This window comes from Sus scrofa, chromosome 6 (assembly GCF_000003025.6).
Source record: "Sus scrofa isolate TJ Tabasco breed Duroc chromosome 6, Sscrofa11.1, whole genome shotgun sequence".
In the NCBI taxonomy this organism is placed as follows: domain Eukaryota; kingdom Metazoa; phylum Chordata; class Mammalia; order Artiodactyla; family Suidae; genus Sus; species Sus scrofa.
This window is the reverse complement of record NC_010448.4, coordinates 132,618,718-132,641,242: the sequence shown is the minus strand read 5'-3', so window position 1 is coordinate 132,641,242 and position 22,525 is coordinate 132,618,718. Positions and strand designations below refer to the sequence as shown.

The 22,525-nt window shown below is 35.6% G+C and overlaps 1 long non-coding RNA gene across 2 annotated transcripts in view; it reads right to left on the bottom strand.

Annotated features, from left to right (window-relative positions):
• Window positions 1-22,525, bottom strand: part of LOC102159168 — a 69,172-nt gene that overhangs the window by 25,119 nt on the left and 21,528 nt on the right. The window contains exons 2-3 of one of the 2 annotated variants that reach the window (XR_304111.2): window positions 8,278-8,345; window positions 815-924 (exon numbers count right to left, since the gene is read on the bottom strand). This is a non-coding gene — a long non-coding RNA (uncharacterized LOC102159168). Of the gene's footprint in view, window positions 1-814; window positions 925-8,277; window positions 8,346-22,525 lie in introns of those variants that run through there. The other variant, XR_002345527.1, reaches the window with a different exon arrangement.

Below are 22,525 nucleotides of genomic sequence, written 5' to 3'. Positions count from 1 at the left end.
TGTCCTTCTTATATAACTGATTTCAAATAGTTTGAACTAAAATTCCTTGTAAGATTGCTGCTGAATAACTTTAAAACTAGTGACTTAAAGCAGGCATTTGAATATGTTCATGAAACGTTGAGTCAGGAATTAATGAAGGAATTGGACAGACAGTTCTTGCTTCCGCTTCTCAAGTGTTGATAAGTCGACTGTTGGTTGGGGCTGCTTTCATCTGAAGGCTCAATTGTGCTGGACGTCCAGATGGCTCACTCACATGGCTACACTTGATGCTGCTCAGAGTGCCCACGTGAAATCACTAGAGGGTGGTAGTTCCTAGGTAGCTGAACTTCTTACACTGCAGCTGGCTTTCCCCAGAGTGAGCAACCCAAGAGAAATAGGCAGAAGTTTTATGACCTTTCACTGATCTTGCCCAGAAAGACATCCAGCTTCACTTCTGTAGTATTTCTGGAGTTACAAAAAAATTGCTAAGGCCAGTCCAGATGCAAATGAAGAGTCATAGACCTCATGCTTTGATTTTAAAGTGCCTGAGCATTTATCATTATAAATATATATATATATATATATATATTTGTTTTCTTAATGAGCAATGTTAAAAAATATTTAGAACCAACATATACTCTAAGATATTTACTATTATGTCCTTTTTATGATTTTGCTTATGGGAAATAGAATAACTTATTAGTGCAATATATGTTCATGATGGTAATTTTTTTACATAACAATAGATTAATATAGCCTGTTGGGTTTTGTCTTTCTACCATTTACCCTTGAACCAAATTAAAAAAAAAAAAAAAAAAAAAAAACCTTAGGGTTAAAGACTCAATTTATTAAAGCAAGAGGCCACCTCTGGGGAGGAAAGAATTAAGAAATAGTAAAGGTCTTGTTCTTTCATGCTGTGAACAGTGGTTACTTTAAATCTTGTCTCTGTAGGAAGAAAAAAACAAACATGACTTCTTAGAGGAAAGAGGAAAGAGGAAAGCGAGGTCTTATATTTATAGTGGGGATAATTAAAAGATCTTTTCTCCATTCTGGTTAGTCTTCCCAGAAATGTCCCTTAAAAGAGGAAAAGAAAACAAATTTTAAAAATTTAAGAACTAATTCATTGAATATCTTTTATGGATTTATTTTATTAGAATTAGTGCCTTTAGATATTTGTCTTGATATTAAACTATTATTAGAAAATTTTATTCAAGCAGTTACTGTTACTTTTATCATAATAACACAAGCATGTGATCTAGCCTTTGTTTTATAAGTCTGTCTTTATAATAATTTCAGCCTCCTTTAAAATTTTAAATCATCCCTTGTCCATATAATTACCACTGTTGTCATTATCATGACAAATTATCATCAAGTTTGCAAAATTAACTTATGTTAAATTATTTATTGGCAGCTTACTCTTTCTAAGGCCGCAGAAAGAGTGCTGGCGTATTGGAAGTTCATATATATTTTCACATCTTGTTGTGTTTCAACAGCCATAATGGATATTAATTAAATTTGTAAAATACTCCATATGTATTACATCTATAATAATGGAAGTTGCCAGTTGATGAGCGTATTGTTGTTTAAGGTAACTGAGAACAATAAGTAGACTTTATTTCCAGCATAGACAAATGATGGTTCCAGTTTTCTGCCTTGCAAAGCCATAATACCTGAAGGGGCTTCTTGAGATAATAAAGCAACTAGGTCAAGATGAAAAACCAACATTCAAGAGACAGAAAAGAGAAAGTAGGGCACAGCCTTGGTCTTTGACGTCTTTAAAAAGCTAAGCTAATGCTTTCCTACTTTTGAATCCTTTCATATATGGGATAAATGAATTCCTATTTATTAAAGAGATTGTTAGATGGATATTTTGCTACTTGAAACAAAATGTACATAAATGACAGTGTTTAACTGGAGTATTTAGGCATTCATCAAAACAAAACAATTCTATTTGCTTGTGTGGTAAGAAAGACTTTGAGATATTGGGCCTAGTCATGTCATCCGTTTCTGAGATCACTCTACTAGGGTCAACTACACTTCTCCTCAAGTAGAGTATCTTTAAAACAGTGGCAGGGACTCACGAATCTAGGAAAGATCAGAGCCCTATTGGGGTGAAGAAGAAGCATAAGGGCCAGAAGAAGGTAGCAAGACCAATTGCCTTTGGAAATGTCTTTATTTTTAAGAGGCCTGAGTCAGCCCATAATCCTACTCTATACATGGAATAACGCTTATGACAAAGACGTTCATACCGCCTTCAGGTGTAACTTATCTCTCTCTTTTTTTAAAAGCTGCCTTTGCTATTGCTTTTAGCTTAATAACACTCAGCAACCTATAAACGTCTGTGGAACAAATATACAGCATTCCTTCAGTCTTGCATATTTTTCTGTGTTTGGATTGAGCTTTGACAATTGTATCCATTCTTTAACCTACTTATTCTTAGAGCATCTATTGACCACACATTATGTTCTAAGCACTGAATTGGTGCTGGGGATGGAAAGATAAGACATAAATTCTACACTCAGGACCATAACCAAAGTCCTTTGTCATAGGGTCTATCCATAGTGTCCTATATAAATGCTACATCTGTAAAGAGTCAGCCAGACTTTTCAGAGCAAGTTAGGGAAGGTTCCACAGTAGGCAACTGAAGTGGGCTTTAAAGAAGAGTCACGAGGCAGAAAGAGACAGCTGGAGATGCCTGGCAGAGGAAAGTGTGTGAGTCTAGGCACTGAAGTATGACAGCATTTTGCATATAAGGGTGATAAGAGGTCTAATGCGTATAAAATCTGAATGTCTTATAGCCTTAGGAGAGAAACCTTGAACAGTAGGTAGAGTCTGGCAATTTTAAAATGTTAAATATTTTAATTTAATGTTTTCTTACAGTTTTATTGAGATGTAATTGATGAACAGCACTATATAAGTTTCAGGTGTGGAGCATAATAATGACTTAATATATGTCACGAATGATTACCACAGTAAGTTTAGTGAATATCTATCATCTTATATGAGATACAAAAAGAAAAGAAAATGAAAAAAAATTTTCCCTTGCAATGAAACTTTTCAAGATTTATTTTCTTTTTTTTTTTGTCTTTTTGTCTTTTTTGTTGTTGTTGTTGCTATTTCTTGGGCCGCTCCCGCGGCATATGGAGGTTCCCAGGCTAGGGGTTGAATCGGAGCTGTAGCCACCAGCCTACGCCAGAGCCACAGCAACGCGGGATCCAAACCTCGTCTGCAACCTACACCACAGCTCACGGCAACGCCGGACCGTTAACCCACTGAGCAAGGGCAGGGACCGAACCCGCAACCTCATGGTTCCTAGTCAGATTCGTTAACCACTGTGCTACGACGGGAACTCCAAGATTTATTTTCTTAATGACTTTCATATATGACACACATACATTACAAATATTATTTTAATAATATTGTACACTATATCCCTAACACTTATTCATCTTATAACTGGAAGTTTGTATATTTTGACTTGTTTATTCTAAATTTTATTTTGAATTTGATTGGAGAATTACAGAAGAATCTTAACCAGTGACATAAGATAATACAATTTATATATCAGGGGAAAAAATAACCCAGGCAGAAATTCAGAGGATGGCTTAGAAGGAAATACTCCTACATCCTGTTTAGTCTCTTGTCCAAGGGGAAAAAAACTCTAAAAAACATTTTTTTTGAAAAGGATTACCCAAATTGCTTCTCTTGTTTCACTCCTAAATTTGGCCTTTTGATTACTAAATAAAAGTCCTTACAGATCCAGGCATTCTAGGCAGCAATTTGATAGCTGCTTCTTCCCCTCGAATTGCTCTCCCTGGTACTACATTAATTAAGCAGACAGATTTTCTAAAGGAACCAAGGATTTTTGTCTTTGAGTATTTTAAAGCATTTTTAACAAATTGAAACTGAAAGTAATGGTAATAGCAGTTACTGAATATTCAAAACAGTGGATTTTTTTCATATTTTGATTACATTTAAAGCTTCATTGGGTCCATAATAATCTTGCATTTGCTAAATTATTTGAGAATACTAAGAGCCCTTGTTTTTCGTATTGTTGCACTCCATGTAAATTTCCTCTTCCTCGACCAACCTGTTAAAAAATAGGTACTTTTTTTCCCTTTAGCACCCAACATTGATGAAACTTACTGGATATTGGGGCATGTCGTCCCCGTTCCATTTCTTACAGGTCCTAGTTACAGAAATACTAGCCTATATGCGAAAGAGCACCACTTTCGTTTCTGTCTCATTTTTCCTCATTTCGTCTTCCTTTAATCCTAGAGATTTCTGAGCTTTTGACAATGGAGATAGCATAAAGAGAACAAAAAGATTCCAAAGAGTAGGATAAATTTGCCATAAATGGGCAAATTTTATGAACGAAATCCTAGTGGGGATTCCTTTAGCTGTGTGTCATCTTAGTTTTTATGGGAATTAGCATAACTTAGTGGATTATGTGGAGGTTGAGTGACAGGCATTGTGCCTGTGCTTTAATATCTCTGACAGATCATCATAGCAGAGCTCCATATAATGGAAAGAGCCCGTCACCTGAGAGTCAGAAGGTCTTTGTTCCATCCCATATCTGACACACACTTTCTAAGGAAACTTGAGGAGTTATTTTACCTCCCTATGCCTTAGTATATCATCTATAAAATAGAGTTCACTAGATAATTCAAAGTTCCAGTCCCTTCATGCTCTAAAACCCAATTATTCTTTGAATGCATTTTAAATTTAACATAGCTATAATCATTTGAACTCAGGTTTGCTTTAAAAACTCTAGTAACTTATTATTTAAGCCCAAATCCATTACTGAGCCATCTGAGGTATCAGGAGGCCTCATCTGAAATTTGCAACAGCGTATCTTTTGTTAATTCTAGAAGTAACTCTTTCATGTCTAGCCTTGCTATACCTAGAGTGTGATCCCCACATTTCAGTTCAATGCTATTCTTAGAAACTTCATTAATAGAGAAATAGATAACATAAAAAATAGGAAATATAACATAGAGAAACACCATATGTAGAATAAGCAAGAGTCTTTCATAATCACCTCAGTGTGAGTTGGGTTCTGCCACCCATATACTTCTTAGGATATGGGTGAAAATAACTAGAGCCCTTCATCTAGGAATAAGTGAATTACCATCCCCTGGGTGTTTTACCAGAGCATGGCCTTGTCTTGCACCCTTCCTATAGCTGGGCGACCCAGAACCAAGCTGAAGATACCAGAACCCCCACAATACTTTCCACACATTTGAATTCAGACTGACTTGGTAAAGGGGAGATTTTGTTGCTTTTTCTCTGAAGACTAACACTGCTAAATGAAGTATTACTGAGGAGGATATACAAGAGGTCAAAAGCCATAAGCACATTTAACAGTCTTCACTGAAATAGCTCAGTTTTAGCAGGCAAACATCAATCATGCTAGTAAACAAATAAGAATTAACTTTTGGTTTTTAAATGGATGAGATTTTTCATCCCAAGAATGTATAAATCATTCTAGACTTATTTTCAAGAATAAAGGAAATATTTAGCTATAACTACTATCATTATTTTGCTATAGTTTCTTCTAGACTTTTTCCTCCTATTCACTCATTTTTATTCTGTATGCATACATGGGCATGGATGTATACATTAAGTACTATTGATATGTACACATTTATATTATGTCCTAATCATTTAATATTATGCTGTAAGTGGTTCACAATGTTTTAAAAATATTTATTATAAACATAGCTTTAAAAGTCTATCACATAGCCTATCATTATATTATTGAATTTAAGGATTTTTTTAATTCAATAAAATGTGACAATTAACAGAGTTTCAAAAAGTTCCTTCTGTTATTTAGATAAAATATATTTTCATATGAAATGTAAAATACAAAAATATTAAAAGACAAAATTATCATAATTTTTTTTAACAGCCACCTCCATAGCATATGGAAGTTCCCAGGCCAGGGATCAAATATGACCAGGAGATGCAACCTAGGCCACAGCTGCAGCAACACCTGATCCTTAACTCACTGCACTGGGCCTGGGATTGAACTGGCACTTCCACAGAGACAAGCTGTATCAGTAACCCGCTGTGCTACAGTGGGAACTCCAAAATTACCATAATTTAAAGGTCATTAAAATAATATGGAAATGTACAGTAATTACCATGTGTATTACTTTCCTATGGTTGCCATAAGAAAGTACCACAAACCAGGTAGCAGAAACTATAAAAAATTATCTCAGAGTTCTGGAATCTAAAAATCTGAAATGAAAGTGATGGCAGGGCCATCTATGCACCTCTGACACCTACAGAGAGGAATCTTTTCTTCCTCTTTGTGGCTTCTGGGGTTTGCCGGCAGTCCTTGGTTCTCCTTGCCTTACAGATACATCTCTCTGATTTCTGCCTGTGTTACCTCCCCATGTATTTTTTTCTCCTTTTATTGTCGGGACACCAGTCTTATTGGATTAAAAGCTCACTCTAATATGACCTGATCTTAACTAATTACATGACTAATTACATGACTCTTAACTAATTACATGACTCTATTTCCAAACAGATCATAGTCTGAATTACAGGGGTTAGGACTCCAAGATATCTTTTTGTGGGGTACATTTAACACATAACACATAATAGAGAAAATGCCACTGCTGCTTCTGCATGTCCTCATGCTGTTTCTTCTGTTTTAGAAGCCCTTTGCCTTTTCTTCCTATAGGCATAATTTCTCCTTCTTCAAGGGCTAAATCAAGTACAGCTTCTGCCAATAAAAATGACTGTTGGCCTCATTCATCAAATGCCTAAGAAACGCCAGGATCTTTAGATACAGAGCACTTTATGTGGATTAAAACTTCTGCCTGTGGTGATGTTTTCCTCTGAATTCCCATAGTGATAGTTGTGATTGTAATATATACTTGCATGTATTGTTAGTTATTTCCTAGTATATCAGATAATCTTAGACTATAGACAAGTTAGACAAGTTCTTCATTGCTAGAGATCATTTTTATTTTTTCATGTCTTCCAATGCATATTTGAGCAAAATGTGTGATAATTAAATAAATAAATGAGTGAATGGATGAAAGAAATTTCCCACATATGAATCATTTGCTCTGTAAGATCTCTAAGTTTTTGAGTTCCCAAGGACTGGCTTCTCTAGGAAACCCCTGTCTGCCTTTATTTTCAACTTCTTCCCTCTTTCCTGTTTCCTATCTCCTATTTTGCGGGGGAGTGGGGAGCAGGACCCATGGCATGAGGAAGTTCCCAGACCAGGGATTGAATCTGCTCCACGGCAGTGAGAACACCAAATCCTTAACCTGCTGCACCACAGGAGAGCTCCTTCCTCTCTCTTTCTTATTCATATTCAAACATGTTTGAGAATCTTCCATCTTTAAAATGTTTCACCTGACCCCATATATCTGCCTCCTATACTTCTCTATCACTTTGATTTCTTCACAGTAGGAGTAAAAACTTTTGGAGTCAAATTACTTTAACTCCAATACTTCCCATTTATTCTTTAAAATGAAAATTATTATATAATATTTGAGCTTACAAAAAGGTAATAGCTATAGAAGTTAAGACCTCAAGCTGCATGCCATAATCTGCTTACTTTGATTATTTGTCTTCATTATGTCTTTATTTCCAAATAAATAGGCGTTTCTTGAATTCACTTCTTTGCCTGCCTTCTTTATCATTGTACACAGAAGCAAGCCTGATACAACAAATATTTATTTATTCAATAAATAAATAAAGGTTCCTTCCTAGACTATAAAATAAGTGAGAGAAGGGATCATATGTTTTTTTACACCAAAATATATCCAGTATCTGCCATACTAAAGCAAAGAACTAAATACTTTTACAGAATAAATAAGAATATCTAGCATGCATTATATTATTATTCAGTTCAAAATATTGATGTAAATAGCTGAATACTATAAAAGATGAATTGAGCTATCTTTCCCTCCTAGAAAGAAAAGTATATAACATTCTTGAGGAATATGAATGTCCTTTCTGAATTAAAATAAGATTTTGCAGGTCTTGTAGAGTTAGTCAGGGAAACATAGTTGTTTTTTGTTTGTAAGTTTTCAGATTATAAAAATTCTATTCTATAAACTAGGAAAAATTTATCATACAAAAGTCTTAAATTGTGGAACATTTTACTATCTTTGTATAAGTAAAGGGCTCAAGTATTAACAGAGTTGAAATTTGTCATGCTTTTAAAAACAAGGCAACCTCTACTTTTAGAGAAAATATTTAGACAGGTCCATATTCTAAGGTATTTAAATATTACTACTGATGGTCAGATCTCAGGTACAATAACCCTACCTGTATATTCTCCAGGCTCCTTATCTTCGTCTGTGCCCTGAGGTGTTGGTCACAGCTAGGATGCTGTCCTTAAGGGATTCAATCCAGAATGACAAGTCAGAAGAATTAGAAGAGGATTAACACCCTAGAAAAGTCCAAGTCTACCAGTATGGCTGTTTTAAAAAAGTATCTATAGGCTTCTTACTACTTTACAATTTCAGGGACACCTGCCAATTATAATTTAGAAAATCAAAGACTAAATATACCATAACTCTTAATAAGGAACCATGGAAAACAGAAGTCAGCAGGAAATGTAAGTCACAATCTTTCCCAAGAGTTCAATGAAATCTCTCTTTCTGGGCTACTTAATATTATGTACAAACCATAAATCCATAAAAAGTATATTACCAAGTATAAAAGGCAATATCTCTTTGTCAACATATATTTTAATTCATAGTATCAGAGATACATTATATTTTGGGGATGAATTATTATGAGATAAAATATTTCTAATTTTGCATTAGTATGCCACCCAATGTGGTTTCCTGTAAAACTTGTTCTTTGGAAAAAATATGCCTCTGATAGCTTATATTTTGAGAAAGGAAGGAAAAGGGGGAAAGGACATGGATCATTATATTAAAATTTTGCATATCAATGTTCTTGTTATTATTGTGAAAAATTTATGTTTCCTGACAATATTCCTCTGTTAATATCATCAACGTTTTCCCCTTCTCAAACCCTCTAACCATATGCAGCCACTAATGTGTCTTGGCTATGCATTCAGCTCATTCCACCACCTGCAGAACTCACCACATTTCTAGTCTAGGATATTTGATTTCCAGTTGTCTTGATTTAAAGTGAGGTGATAGAAGGTCATGCAAAGAACACAGGATCAGGAAGCAGACAAATCTGCCTTATATCCTGGTTCTACATGACCTTGGGCAAATGAAGAAAACTCTCTAGGCTAGCATTATTCATATCCACAGTCTTTGTATTTGCTATTCTTCTACCTCTAACCTCTTTTCTTAGATCTTTACATCATTCAGTATTTTCTTAAGAGTTCCCTCTGTGAGAGACCTTTCCAGTAACTTGTATATTCTGTGCAAATCCTCATATCCTATCCAACACCATCACCAGTAACTCTCTATCCCATTATTGTATTTCTCACTATTTGAAATTGCATTATTTATTTGTTGAATGATTCACTGCTCATCTTCCATCTTTCCTCTGCTATTATGTAAATCAGTGGTTCTCAGCTCAGAGCAATTTGGGAACATTTGGCACTGTGTGAAGACATGCTTTGGTTGTCCCAACTTGCATGGGTGCTACTGCCATCTAATGAATACAGGTCAAGGAAGATGTTCAACATTCTGGAAATACATAAGATAGCTCCCACGACAAAGAACTAGGGGGCCCAAAATGTCAATGGTACCAAGGTTGAGAAACCCTTACATAAATTCATGAAAACAAGAACTGTTTAAGTACCTGTCAAATTGCCAAGGGCTAGAACATTGCCTGACATAAAATAGCCTCTTGAAATTATCTATTGGATGAACTTAATCAGAGGGTTATTCTTGAGAGGATTCAGCAGGACAGGTACATAAACCTCTTATCAGGGCTGTTTAAAAGTGAGTTTGCTCCCTCAACTGTATTCTCATCTTGCATTCTTCGTGAAGATCTCTTTGTTACAATTGGAGTATAGATGATTTACAAAGTTGTGTTAGTTTCAGGTATACAGAAAAGCGATTCATTCAGTTATACATGTATATAAATATATATATACATATATACACATATATACACACATATAAATTCTTTTCAGATTTTTTTCCACTATTGGTTATTACAAGGCACTGAATATGGTTCCTCTGCCATGCAGTAGGTCCATGTTGTTTATCTATTCTGTATATAGTATGGTGTGTCTGTTAATCCCAAATTCCTAATTTAGCCCCCTCCCCCTTCCCATTTGGTAACTAATTGTAAGTTTATTTTCTATATCTATACTTCTATTTCTGTTTTGTAAATAAGTTCATTTGTGTCTTTTTTTAGTTTCCACATATAAGTGATATTGTCTTTCTCAGTCTGACTTACTTCACTTAGTGTGATAACCTCTAGATCCAACCACATTGCTGCAGATGGGAGACCTATACATGGGCTAAAAATTGTACCCACCCTGGGTTCCTCACCCACTACATTCTGGAAACTCCAATAATGTTTGGAACTCTGGCAACTTTATTCTCATATAGATATCCTGATACAAGGACCTACTTTGTAAACTCTTATGTTTGTATGACTTTTGTTTGTACAGCTGATAGTAGCAAATATATCACTGTATCAAGCAGTGTGTAAATCACAAATAATATGAACCACCCTTGATAGTTAAAGACTTCTACTCACCATTCTATGCTCTCAACATTCTTGTTATAATTTTTCCCAAGGGAAATAGAAAAAAATATGCCATGGCATAGAAATTTATCTATTTCAGATTCAGAACATAATGTTTGTGTTTATGGATCCTATTTCTGCAATCTATCCTCCTTCAATAAATAATCAGTTGTCAATTTGTTTAATCAAATTAGGTGTTTATCTTCCATGACATTTGTATTGGCCAAGTAGATTAATACTAGATGTGGCTTTGGCATAATAAATCAGCAAATTATTTCAATTTAAACTAGCATCTGCTTCCACAAGAAATTTCCTTGGAAAAATATAATACACCAGCAACTCATTCTAGAATATCTAATATAAAAGTTTAGATACTAAATGTAAACAAAGTTAAAATACAAACATCTCTATCCCCTTATGTTATAATTAACTAGCTCATCCTATAAGAACAAACTATAGGTACATTATCTTTAGCAGGTAAGAAAATGTGATATTTTTGTAAAATACAACTGATTTAGAATTCTGTGTTATGTAGCATATAGTGCATGTTTTGCCTCTTTGTTCCTAAAGTCTTCTCAGTAAATAAAACACATAATGTAATATTTTAAGTATGAATGTTCTTATATTTGGTATATTTGTTATTTTGTATATAAGGTTTATAAATGTAGTATTACATTTACTCATCTCCTTTAAGCAAGTGATTTAACAACAGTGCTTCATGGTAGAATATTTACTCATGGTATTTCCATAAAATCATGGTTCTGGGTAATTTCAATTACTGTATTAGAACTAAAATAGAAAGCTGCTATATACTTTAAATATCTTTTCTCACTAAACCATCAGCTGATGTTCGTCATTTCAACATCATTTTTGATTGACCATCAGGATCACTGGCTCATTCATTTTTTTTTCTTCAGCTATTTTTTGCCAATAGACTAGATTTTAGAATTAGCCAGAATCCCTTGGGAGTTAATGAATATCTGAAGGATTTAGGCATCACTGTTTGTTTTGATTTGAAAATAAAATAAAAGCTAAGTGTGGCTTTCCTACATGTCTTAAAAATTACTCTATACAGATGGCCAACAAACACATGAAAAAATGCTCAACATCACTGATTATAAGAGAAATGCAAATCAAAACTACCATGAGATATCACCTCACACCAGTCAGAATGGCCATCATTAATAAATCCACAAATAACAAGTGCTGGAGGGGCTGTGGAGAAAAGGGAACCCTCCTGCACTGTTGGTGGGAATGTAAACTGGTACAGCCACTATGGAGAACAGTTTGGAGATACCTTAGAAGTCTATACATAGAACTTCCATATGACCCCACAATCCCACTCTTGGGTATCTATCCGGACAAAACTCTACTTAAAAGAGACACGTGCACCCGCATGTTCATTTCAGCACTATTCACGATAGCCAGGACATGGAAACAACCCAAATGTCCATCGACAGATGATTGGATTCGGAAGAGGTGGGATATATATACACAATGGAATACTACTCAGCCATAAAAAAGAATGACATCATGCCATTTGCAGCAACATGGATGGAACTAGAGAATCTCATACTGAGTGAAATGAGCCAGAAAGACAAAGACAAATACCATATGATATCACTTATAACTGGAATCTAATATCCAGCACAAATGAACATCTCCTCAGAAAAGAAAATCATGGACTTGGAGAAAAGACTTGTGGCTGCCTGATGGGAGGGGAAGGGACTGGGAGGGATCGGGAGCTTGGGCTTATCAGACATAACTTAGAATAGATTTATAAGGAGATCCTGCTGAATAGCATTGAGAACTTTGTCTAGATACTCATGTTGCAACAGAAGAAAGGGTAAGGGAAAAAATGTAATTGTAATGTATACATGTAAGGATGACCTGACCCCCTTGCTGTACAGTGGGAAAATAAAAAAAAATTATAAAAAAAAATTACAGGTAAGTTTAAGAGAGGTGTTTCAAAAATTCACAGCAATATTTTAGTTTATGTGGTTTCCTGAAGTGACTACTTATGAATGCAAATAGTATTTAGAAAAACAAGTTTTGGTACTTTTGCTTGAAAAAGAATCTCACTTAATAAATATCTGTTAAATAACTATTATAAACAACAACAACAACAAAAATTGGGGGCCGCATCCAAAATATAGGGAAGTTCCCAGGCCAGGGATTAAATCCAAGCCGCCAGCCTACGCCACAGCCACAGCAACACCAGATCCGAGCCACATCTGTGACCTACACCACAGCGCAGAAGCTCATGGCAATGCTGGATCCTTAACCAACTGAGCAAGGCCAGGGATTGAACCCGCAACCTCACGGTTCCTAGTTGGATTTGTTTCCACTGTACCACGATGGGAACTCCATAAACAAAATTTTTAAAAGCTATGGTAGACAGGTGGGGTTCAAAAAAAATAAAAAGGCTTCAAAGGATCTTACTAGAGAATAGGCAGAAATATTTGCAAATGATAATGAAAGAGTAAATAATAGAAAGCATAGGGTCTTTGGACTAAATATGACATGCATAGCTTCTTTTAATCAATAGTGGTAGATAGCAGGAAATGATACCTAGATTTCCTATTTCGTAAAGATTTTGCTTCATAAAGATTAATCTTAATTGATATGAAATATTTAATCCTAGACATATGATTTTACTGGAGAAATATAAATATAGTTAAAAACTGTGTCACAAATGGTATAAGCTACAAATATTATTGGTTTATTTTTGGTGATAAAATTTGGGATTCTTAGTATTACCAATGAGAATAGGTATCCCTATGAACAATCTCATCTATTAAATGTATCAACCACAGAGCATACTATGCCTTTTCATTATTTGTGTCAAAAAAGTATACTGCCACCATGGGGAGCTTGGCTTATGCAGAAAATAAATTGTAAAATTGCCACACGGTTTACTCAAAATTAACATTTTTATCTCTGGGCATGACACCGGTAAGATTTTATTAAGATAATTTTTAATTAAACAAAGATCACTGTGAGGAATTCTAAAAGAAAATCAACGTAATTTCACGGGATGCAAAGGGAACAGACAGATTGTGGGTGGGGTATGTTAGAAGCCCAAGGACACTGGTGACCAGAAAGAAGAGGATGGATTGGAGAGCAATGTGAAGATAAAGCTGTTTGAACATATTTGAAATATAGCAACCTGACAACATAGGTGTCTTTATTTTATAAGACACATCAAGAAAATCTTCTTAGAAAGCATTGGCAAATCTTTGGTACTATGTGGTCACCACACCCTCATGCCACATCCCAACGGAGATGAGCTAATGAGCCTTGGGCCCACGAGATTGCAAGGCAAATTGAGCGATAGCTGCTTAACTCAGTAGAAAAGAGCACTTTTATTACAAGATATCACCAGGCTTTTATGGTGAGCTTTATGAGATCTCACATGGTGATTTACAATTACTCTGTGTCACCAATGTGGCACTACTGTTGCATTGTTTTGGCTATTAAAGTAACTGCCTCCTGAGCCAATTTGCAAACGGAGACAATTCACAAAGCGGCAGTGCTTTGTACTGTAAAAAGAGATGCTAGAGATAATTGGGCAAGGTGGTATCATGTCACTTGTGTGCAGTTCATTAATTAACTGCTTGAAACTGCTATAAAATAATAGCCATGTCATCAGGTTGAAAGTACAAGGGTGCAAAGGAAATAAAACTTCATAAGTAAGAAGACAGAAGTAGCTGTTATGAAGAACACTCAAAGGTTTTCTTCCCTTTTAGTACCTGGTCTTATTTCCCTGTAGTTACAAACCTGCATTTCAACTTCTCTTATTATTACTTGTTAGTGTTTATTGGGTGCTAGATGATGCACACAATTTATGTTCCCTTCCGAATGGCGGGTGCTGATGGATCGCCCACTAAAAGAGCTCAGGGATCATTGCCACAGACAAAGCAATATCCAGTGATTTTCCTCCCACAATTCAGAAACAAGTTCGGTATTAAAAACATTCCCGAACGTGTCACTAATGGGATTTCTAATTTCAGCAACCACCAGACCTTGAGCCAATACAGTCATGAGTCAGGAAATAAACGCATTTGGAGGAACTACTTTGCCAATAGTTAAGGGTCTTTGCAGGGGTAGCATGTCATTTGTTAAGTTATATTAGTAGGCATACTGCTTTTCTTTCATAACCAGACTGATTAATTGGCGGCTGACTCAAAAGAAAGCAACAGAGCTGTAATTCAAATATGGTCCGTGAAAAGTATTAAAATAGTAACTCTACATACCACACCAATAACTATTTTTATCTGCCTTCCAGTTACCAGCTCCACCACGACCTTAAACCTGAAGCTGTGAGATCTACTTAACAATTGGAAAAGGAGGCTTGGGGAGCCTGGCTGAAGATGCCTCTGGCTAAAAGAATATGCAATGCCATTACACACTACACATTGCCTAGAAAAACATAGGACTGAGTGCTTAAAGATATTAAGTTTATTTCTCTATCACGACTCCCTCTCTACGGCAATAATGAAAAAATTGGGTCACCTCACAATGGTAATTTTCTCAGAATTATAGTACACTTGAGTCAATTTGATCTCCTTTTTGCTGAACATTGAGCTAAGGAGGGCAGTGATAAAAGAAGCAACCCATCATCCTTATCACAGAGTGTAAGGAGAAGGGTGCCTACAGAATGGCCTCCAAGGTCTGTCAGTGATTGTTCAAGGGCTTAGGCTGATGAAATATTTCCTGTCAGGGCTTATTCCACACCTGACATTTCTCATATTTGATCTGTTAATGGTTATTGCCCACTATGCTAGTTTAAAGGTCAGATTCATAAAAAGGTTCTATCTCTACCAATTGAGCCCTTCTTTAGGAATCGTGTCCAAATATGTGTTGTAAGCCACGGTGACAAGCGCCTGATGCTTTTCAGGAGTACACAGGTGTGATGGTTCATCCCAAAAGGATAATTTGTTTTCCTGTTCTTTGAGGAAGAACATAGTAACATCCTTTCTAGAAGTGATAAGAGTAAGAAAAAAAGGATAAAACTGAATGATTTTTTCCCATACATTTCCACACCTGCTTAGTAGATATGATAAGAAATGCTGCAAATTGTAATAGCAGGGAATTACAATAACTTTGTCAGAAATTGGGTAGATATTTACCACAGTATATTAATCTGAAATCCTGTGTTTGCTAATAAAAAAATACCTAAGGCAAACTACAGTGGCAAGACTTCGTTGGTCCCAGAATGCAGAACAGGTAGAACAACCACATTACAGAAAGGACATGGATCTGGATTCAACTGAGTTGAGGAACTGAATGTCACCAGGATACTCTCTTATCAGAATCCCTATGAGTCTGCCTTATGTTTTTCTTACCACAAACCAACTTCTTCCAAGTAGTATTATTTTCATCACTGGAAAAGAAATAATTCTCATTTCTGGCTTTTAAAAACTACAAAGATTCTGACTGGTCCAACTTGGTCATCTCTTAACCAAGGAGCTAGGGGATGAAGAAGATCTATGAATATGGTTGATCCCCTTGAACCAAATGGTTAGATGGGAAGGGTAAAGGTGCCAGAAGTTCCCACAAGGAGTTGGGGTTGGAGGAGAAAATGATGGAAGAGTCTGTTTCCAAAAGAAGTGAAAAAGGAAGTAATAACAAGCCCGACTAATATCCATGAGGATGTGGGCTCAATCCCTGGCCTTGCTCAGTGGTTAAGGATCCAGTGTTGCTGTGAGCTGTGGTGTAGGTTGCAGACACTGCTCGGATCCCAGATTGCTGAGGCTGTGATGTGGGCAGGCAGCTGTAGCTCAAATTAGACCCCCAGCCAGGGAACTTGAGCTTCTGGTCAAATAATTGTGCTAAAAATGTCACTAGAAATATTACTTGAAAGTCAAAATACTATTCTAAAACTTGAGTATACTGCATATTATCTTTTGAAATCTACATATTCAATAACAGAACAATTAAATTTGGAAGGTATTACCAAACTAAAAATATATATATGTTGGTTGCTATTTTTTTATACAGTATATGTTTTTTATATATAGACATATACATACACATGTAATATTTATTTTTATATTTGTCTTTAAATAAATATTATATATAAAATATATATATAGGTAAAATGTGTGTAAGTTTATATGTACATATATTTATACACACACATATATATATACCATCAAAAATGTCCTTGACCGCATGTTCATTGCAGCACTATTCACAATACCCAGGACATGGAAACAACCCAAATGTCCATCGACAGATGATTGGATTCGGAAGAGGTGGGATATATACACAATGGAATACTACTCAGCCATAAAAAAGAATGACATCATGCCATTTGCAGCAACATGGATGGAACTAGAGAATCTCATACTGAGTGAAATGAGCCAGAAAGACAAAGACAAATACCATATGATATCACTTATAACTGGAATCTAATATCCAGCACAAATGAACATCTCCTCAGAAAAGAAAATCATGGACTTGGAGAAGAGACTTGTGGCTGCCTGATGGGTGGGGGAGGGCGTGGGAGGGATCGGGAGTTTGGGCTTATCAGACACAACTTAGAATAGATTTACAAGGAGATCCTGCTGAATAGCATTGAGAACTTTGTCTAGATACTCATGTTGCAACAGAAGAAAGGGTAAGGGAAAAAATGTAATTGTAATGTATACATGTAAGGATAACCTGACCCCCTTGCTGTACAGTGGGAAAATAAAAAAAAAATTATTTAAAATAAAAAAATTAAAAAAAAAGGTCCTTGACCTTGTGGAGCTTATATTCTAGAAGAGATAGACAATAAACAAATAATTAATTAAAATTAAGTATGATCTCAGCAGTATGGGGAACAGGACAGGGTAAGAGGGTGAGGGCAGGAAGGGATGAGGGAATAGTTACTGTTTTATGTGGAGTGATCAGGAATTTTCTTCTAAAGGTGACTTTGATTTGTTGTGATTATTTCTCTGCTTTAAATCTTCTGTGCCCACTCTCTTACTTTCTTGAAGTCTTACTAATATATTTCCTTCTCAAGATAGCTGTGCCAGAGAACCTCCATTAAGAGTGCATCCCCTCCCCCACCCACATCTCCACACTCTTAATCCTATATAAGGATCCATTTTTCCCATAGCATTTTAGCACTTATAATAGTAACTGATAATAGTTACTTATAATAGTAAACAATTTTTGTGTTATGACCTATCTCTATCCACTAAAAAATAAATTCCATGAGGATAAGGATGGTCACATGTGTGGCTCGCTGACATACCTTTATAATCTAGAGCTGTGTATAGCACATAGTAGATGCTCAATAAATATTTCTTAAATAGATAAGACAGACATGATAAACCAGACATTATTTGAATGATTATTTAGTCTGATTCCTTTTTGGACTAAGTAAAAATCAAATTTATATGTAATCTCCCTTAGCTAGTAAAATCTATAATGATTAGTTCCACACAGTAAATGTTGACCTACTTGTAAAAATATCATATTTTTAATTGAAAATTAGTATCTAAATATACTATTTACATATCTGTTGTCAATCCATAGGTCTAATTTACTATGACTTTGCTTTCAGTTTTAATTAGTCAATATATAACTATAACAAAATCCCCTAAATTTCATTAATGTAAGACAAACAAAGATTTTGTTTTTGAGCTGCTCCTTGTCCACTTAGTGAACAGGTTGGAGGGCTGAGAGGGGCATCTGCTCCACACAGTCATTCAGGGCTCTATTCTTGTCTATCTAGAAAATCAGCCATTTATTAAGTCCTAAAGACAAGGAGAGAAAAGTATAAGGAACTTGTAAGAGATTTCAAAAACAAGAACTGGAAGTGGCCAAAAGTAGTCATTTGGCCACACCTGCAGGAAATTTAACTGAGCAAAGTGCCAAGGAAGAGAAGCAGATACACACATGGGTGAGCAAATCTTCCTCAAACATACAACTCTTCTTTCCTATAGGAAGAACAGAGACAGGGCCTTCACACTGGTGCTGCAGGCATGTAACACAGAGAATCTCTGATTTTCATCACGGTCTGAGATGGTAAAATCAAAAAGAAAACTAAGAAGGCTCCCTATCATTTTAATTTTATCATTTTATTCAGCCTTATTTTTTTTCTTCTTAGGGCCGCACATGCAGCATATGGAAATTCCTCAGCTGGGGTCGAATCAGAGACACAGATGCTGGCCTACATCACAGCCACAGAAACTCCAGATCCGAGCTGCATCTGTGATCTAGACCACAGCTTGGTAATACTGGGTCCTTAACCCACTGAGCAAGACCAGGGATCCAACCCACATTCTCACAGAGACGATGTTGGGTTCTTAATCTGCTGATTCACAACGGAAACTCCAGCCTTATGTTTTAATGTAAGTCACCAGAATATTAAACATATTTATCCATATGCACATTTAAAATAGGATATAAGTATAAATTATTTTTATACATCCACCGATATTTTTACCTGAACATTTACCCATGAATGCAGACAATTAAAGATTCATTATACATCAAAAAGCACTTAAAAGCACAGAAAAAATTTGAGACATGAATTTTAAAAGCTAATCCCAAATTAGTTATCATTGGGCTAACAAAGGGAAACCATAAAACCACATCTACTTCATTTTGTGTATTTTCTACTACTAATAATGAATTGTACAAAATGATTGAATTAACTAAGTTTGTTCATTTAAAGTCAGCCTTTTCTGGGCTTAATGCAAATATAGCAGTATATCAGGAATTTAGTTAAAGGACTTTTTAAACTGAAACCTGATTTCTGGACTTCAGTATCTTGCAGCCCATTTGAGTTGATAAATCCATGGTATTTTTAAGTTTTTAATGGAAAGAACATGAGTTTTGGAGCCAGATCCAGTGTTGAGTACCAGGCTCTGACACTCACTAATTATGTGAGTTTTGGCAAATCACTTAACTCTCTAAAACTTAGTTTCCTTGACTGTAAAACAGAGAACAGAAATTCTTACTCTTGCAGGGCTGTTTGAATTAGTTATGAGAGCGACTAGTTCAATTTTGCCCTATATTAGGCCCTGAATACACTACAGCTATTATTATTATTAGTACTTCTTAAGGTAATAAATCTTAAGGGCCAAAATAAGTTATACATAATAACTGCATTGAGGGTTAAGAGATATGGGAAATAAAATGTAAGCTGAAACAATGGGAAGGAAGTTCAGGTGGGGCTTAAGCTGAATTTTAAATTATTGGTAGTCTTTGGGAAAAAATAGGGCAGTAAGAACTCAGTAGATTTTAAATCAGGAAATAAATATGAGCTGTTCAGAGAATAAGTGGAGCAAGTTGATTAAAAAAATATATACTGAAATATTTGGGGAATATGTACTTGTAGTTTACTGTCTTGCCTTTAAATTCTCTTAGAGATGGGCACCAGGATTGTCTGGGTCTGAATTTACAAAAAGTTCAGTTTACTAAAGTATTTAATAAGTCAAAAAGAGCGTGCCAAGCCATTTATAGATAACTGCTATAAGAACATCTGAATAATAGTTTAATTTTCCCATTGTTATTTCTATTAGCTTTTGTAATTTGAACAGTATTTAAAGTTATATACCTAAGCAGGGATGTTATCAAATTTATGACACCAAATGTAGATGAAATTTTAGATGTGTTTCTTTCTTTCTTTCTTTCCTGTCTGTCTTTTCTTCGTCTTTTTAGGACCACACCTGCAGCATATGGAAGGTCCCAGGCTAGGGGTCAAATTGAAGCTGCAGCTGCCGACCTATACCACAGCCACAGCAATGCCAGATCCAAGCCATGTCTGCAACCTACACCACAGCTCATGACAACACCAAATCCTTAACCCACTGAGCGAGGTCAGGGATCAAACCTGCATCCTCATGGATACTAGTTAGGTTCGTTACTGCTGAGCCACAATGGGAACTCCTGAATTCTTTCATTTTTTTATAGTGGGCAGAGATGATTGATTGCAGTGGTGTGAATTGTTATGCTTCTGATTCTTTGATCTTAAATCAGAAAGAAGACAAATATGAAAATGGACAGTCTAAATATGGTATAACTTTCCCTTCCATAAAATGCCTTCTGATAACTTAACTTTAAAGAAATGAGAAGTACATATAAATAATACTATGTTTTCTATAAAATCTTACTTCAAAAAATATCTTGCTTAAAATACATAAAATAAAAATAAGATCTATAAATGTGTCCTCTTGCTCAAGTATAGCCATATAGCCGTGGGTAGAAAAACAAACTAGAGTGTGGCTTAGTTTAAAAAAAAAAAAAAAAAAGGGAGTTCCCGTCGTGGCGCAGTGGTTAACAAATCCGACTAGGAACCATGAGGTTGCGGGTTCAATCCCTGCCCTTGCTCAGTGGATTAACAATCCGGCATTACCATGAGCTGTGGTGTAGGTCGCAGACTCGGCTTGGATCCCGAGTTGCTGTGGCTGCTGTGTGGGCTGGCAGCTACAGCTCCGATTTGACCCCTAACCTGGGAACTTCCACATGCCGCGGGAGCGGCCCAAGAAATGGCAAAAAAGCCAAAAAAAAAAAAAGAACACATTTTTAGCATTTATAGCACTGAGTATGAAACAGTGTATCAGATCCAGATAATATGCACTTTCAACTCGTCCATTTGCTATTTCCTCTGGGATACCCCAGTGCCAATCAGAGCCTGTACCTGAGACCACTGGGCTGTTGTGTACCCTTGGTTAACACACACACACACACACAGAAGGAATTTAAGGTCTTATTTTCTAGGACATGTGAAATAATTTTAACAATTCCAAAGTATTCAAAGTTTGATGACTAAACGAACAAGCCAGGCTGACATACCATTTTGCAGGGTTTTTTTCAATTTTTTACTTCACTACCGGACCTCATCATTATGTCTGGTATTTCCTGGGAGCCAAAATTTCAGTCCCTGCTTGATAATTCATGAATGTTTGAGAGAGCCATTTATAGACCAATGATTGCCACTATGTAAACATCATATATATATCTGTATATATGTGTATATATATATATATGTTACATATAATTGATTAATATGAAATATTTTTATTTACAAACATATTTCATACAGGAATTAGTGGACCAAAAGCAGTGAACACTGAATTTACCCTAAACCTATTTTCTATTAGTACATTTATATTTACTAATAGAAATAAGTCTAAAAATGTACATAAAAATGTGTCTATATAGCAATGCTAATACAGTACTGGCTGTTTCCCCCTTTCCTATGAAGATGCTTAATTCTACCGCATACTAAAACCCTGCCCTCCCTTTCATTTCCATGCCCTCCTCCCTCACACATACATCCAATCTTTTGCCAATGAACAACTAAATCACCCCACACCACCCCAATTGCATTGCTTTAGCTCAGATTTCTTACTCCTGCCTGAATTTTTGCAATAACCTACCAATTATGCTCTTTAGCTTTAACTCCAATGCATCTTCCATACTACTTTCTCAACTTCAAACTCTTCATGGTCCTCATTAATTGTTTTTTAATGGCAATCCTTTCACTATCTTTATTTGTTAATTTTTGTATTAAAGTATAGTTGATTTACAATGTTGTGATAATTCCTGCTGTACAGCAAAGTGACTCATTCTTATGTATATGTACATTCTTTTTGTATTTTCCATCATGCTCTATCCCAGATGATTGGACTCATCCCCCTGTGCTATATATTAGGACTTTTTGTTTATCTCTAAATGTAATAATTTATATCTACTAACCTGAAACTCCCACTACATCTCACTCATCTCCCTGCCTTCGGCAGCCATAAATCTGTTCTCTATGTCTGTGAGTCTGCTTCTGTTTTGTAGATGGGTTCATCTGTGCCGTATTTTAGATTCCACATGTAAACGATATATGGTATTTGTCTTTCTCTTTCTGAATTTCTTCACTTAGTATGAT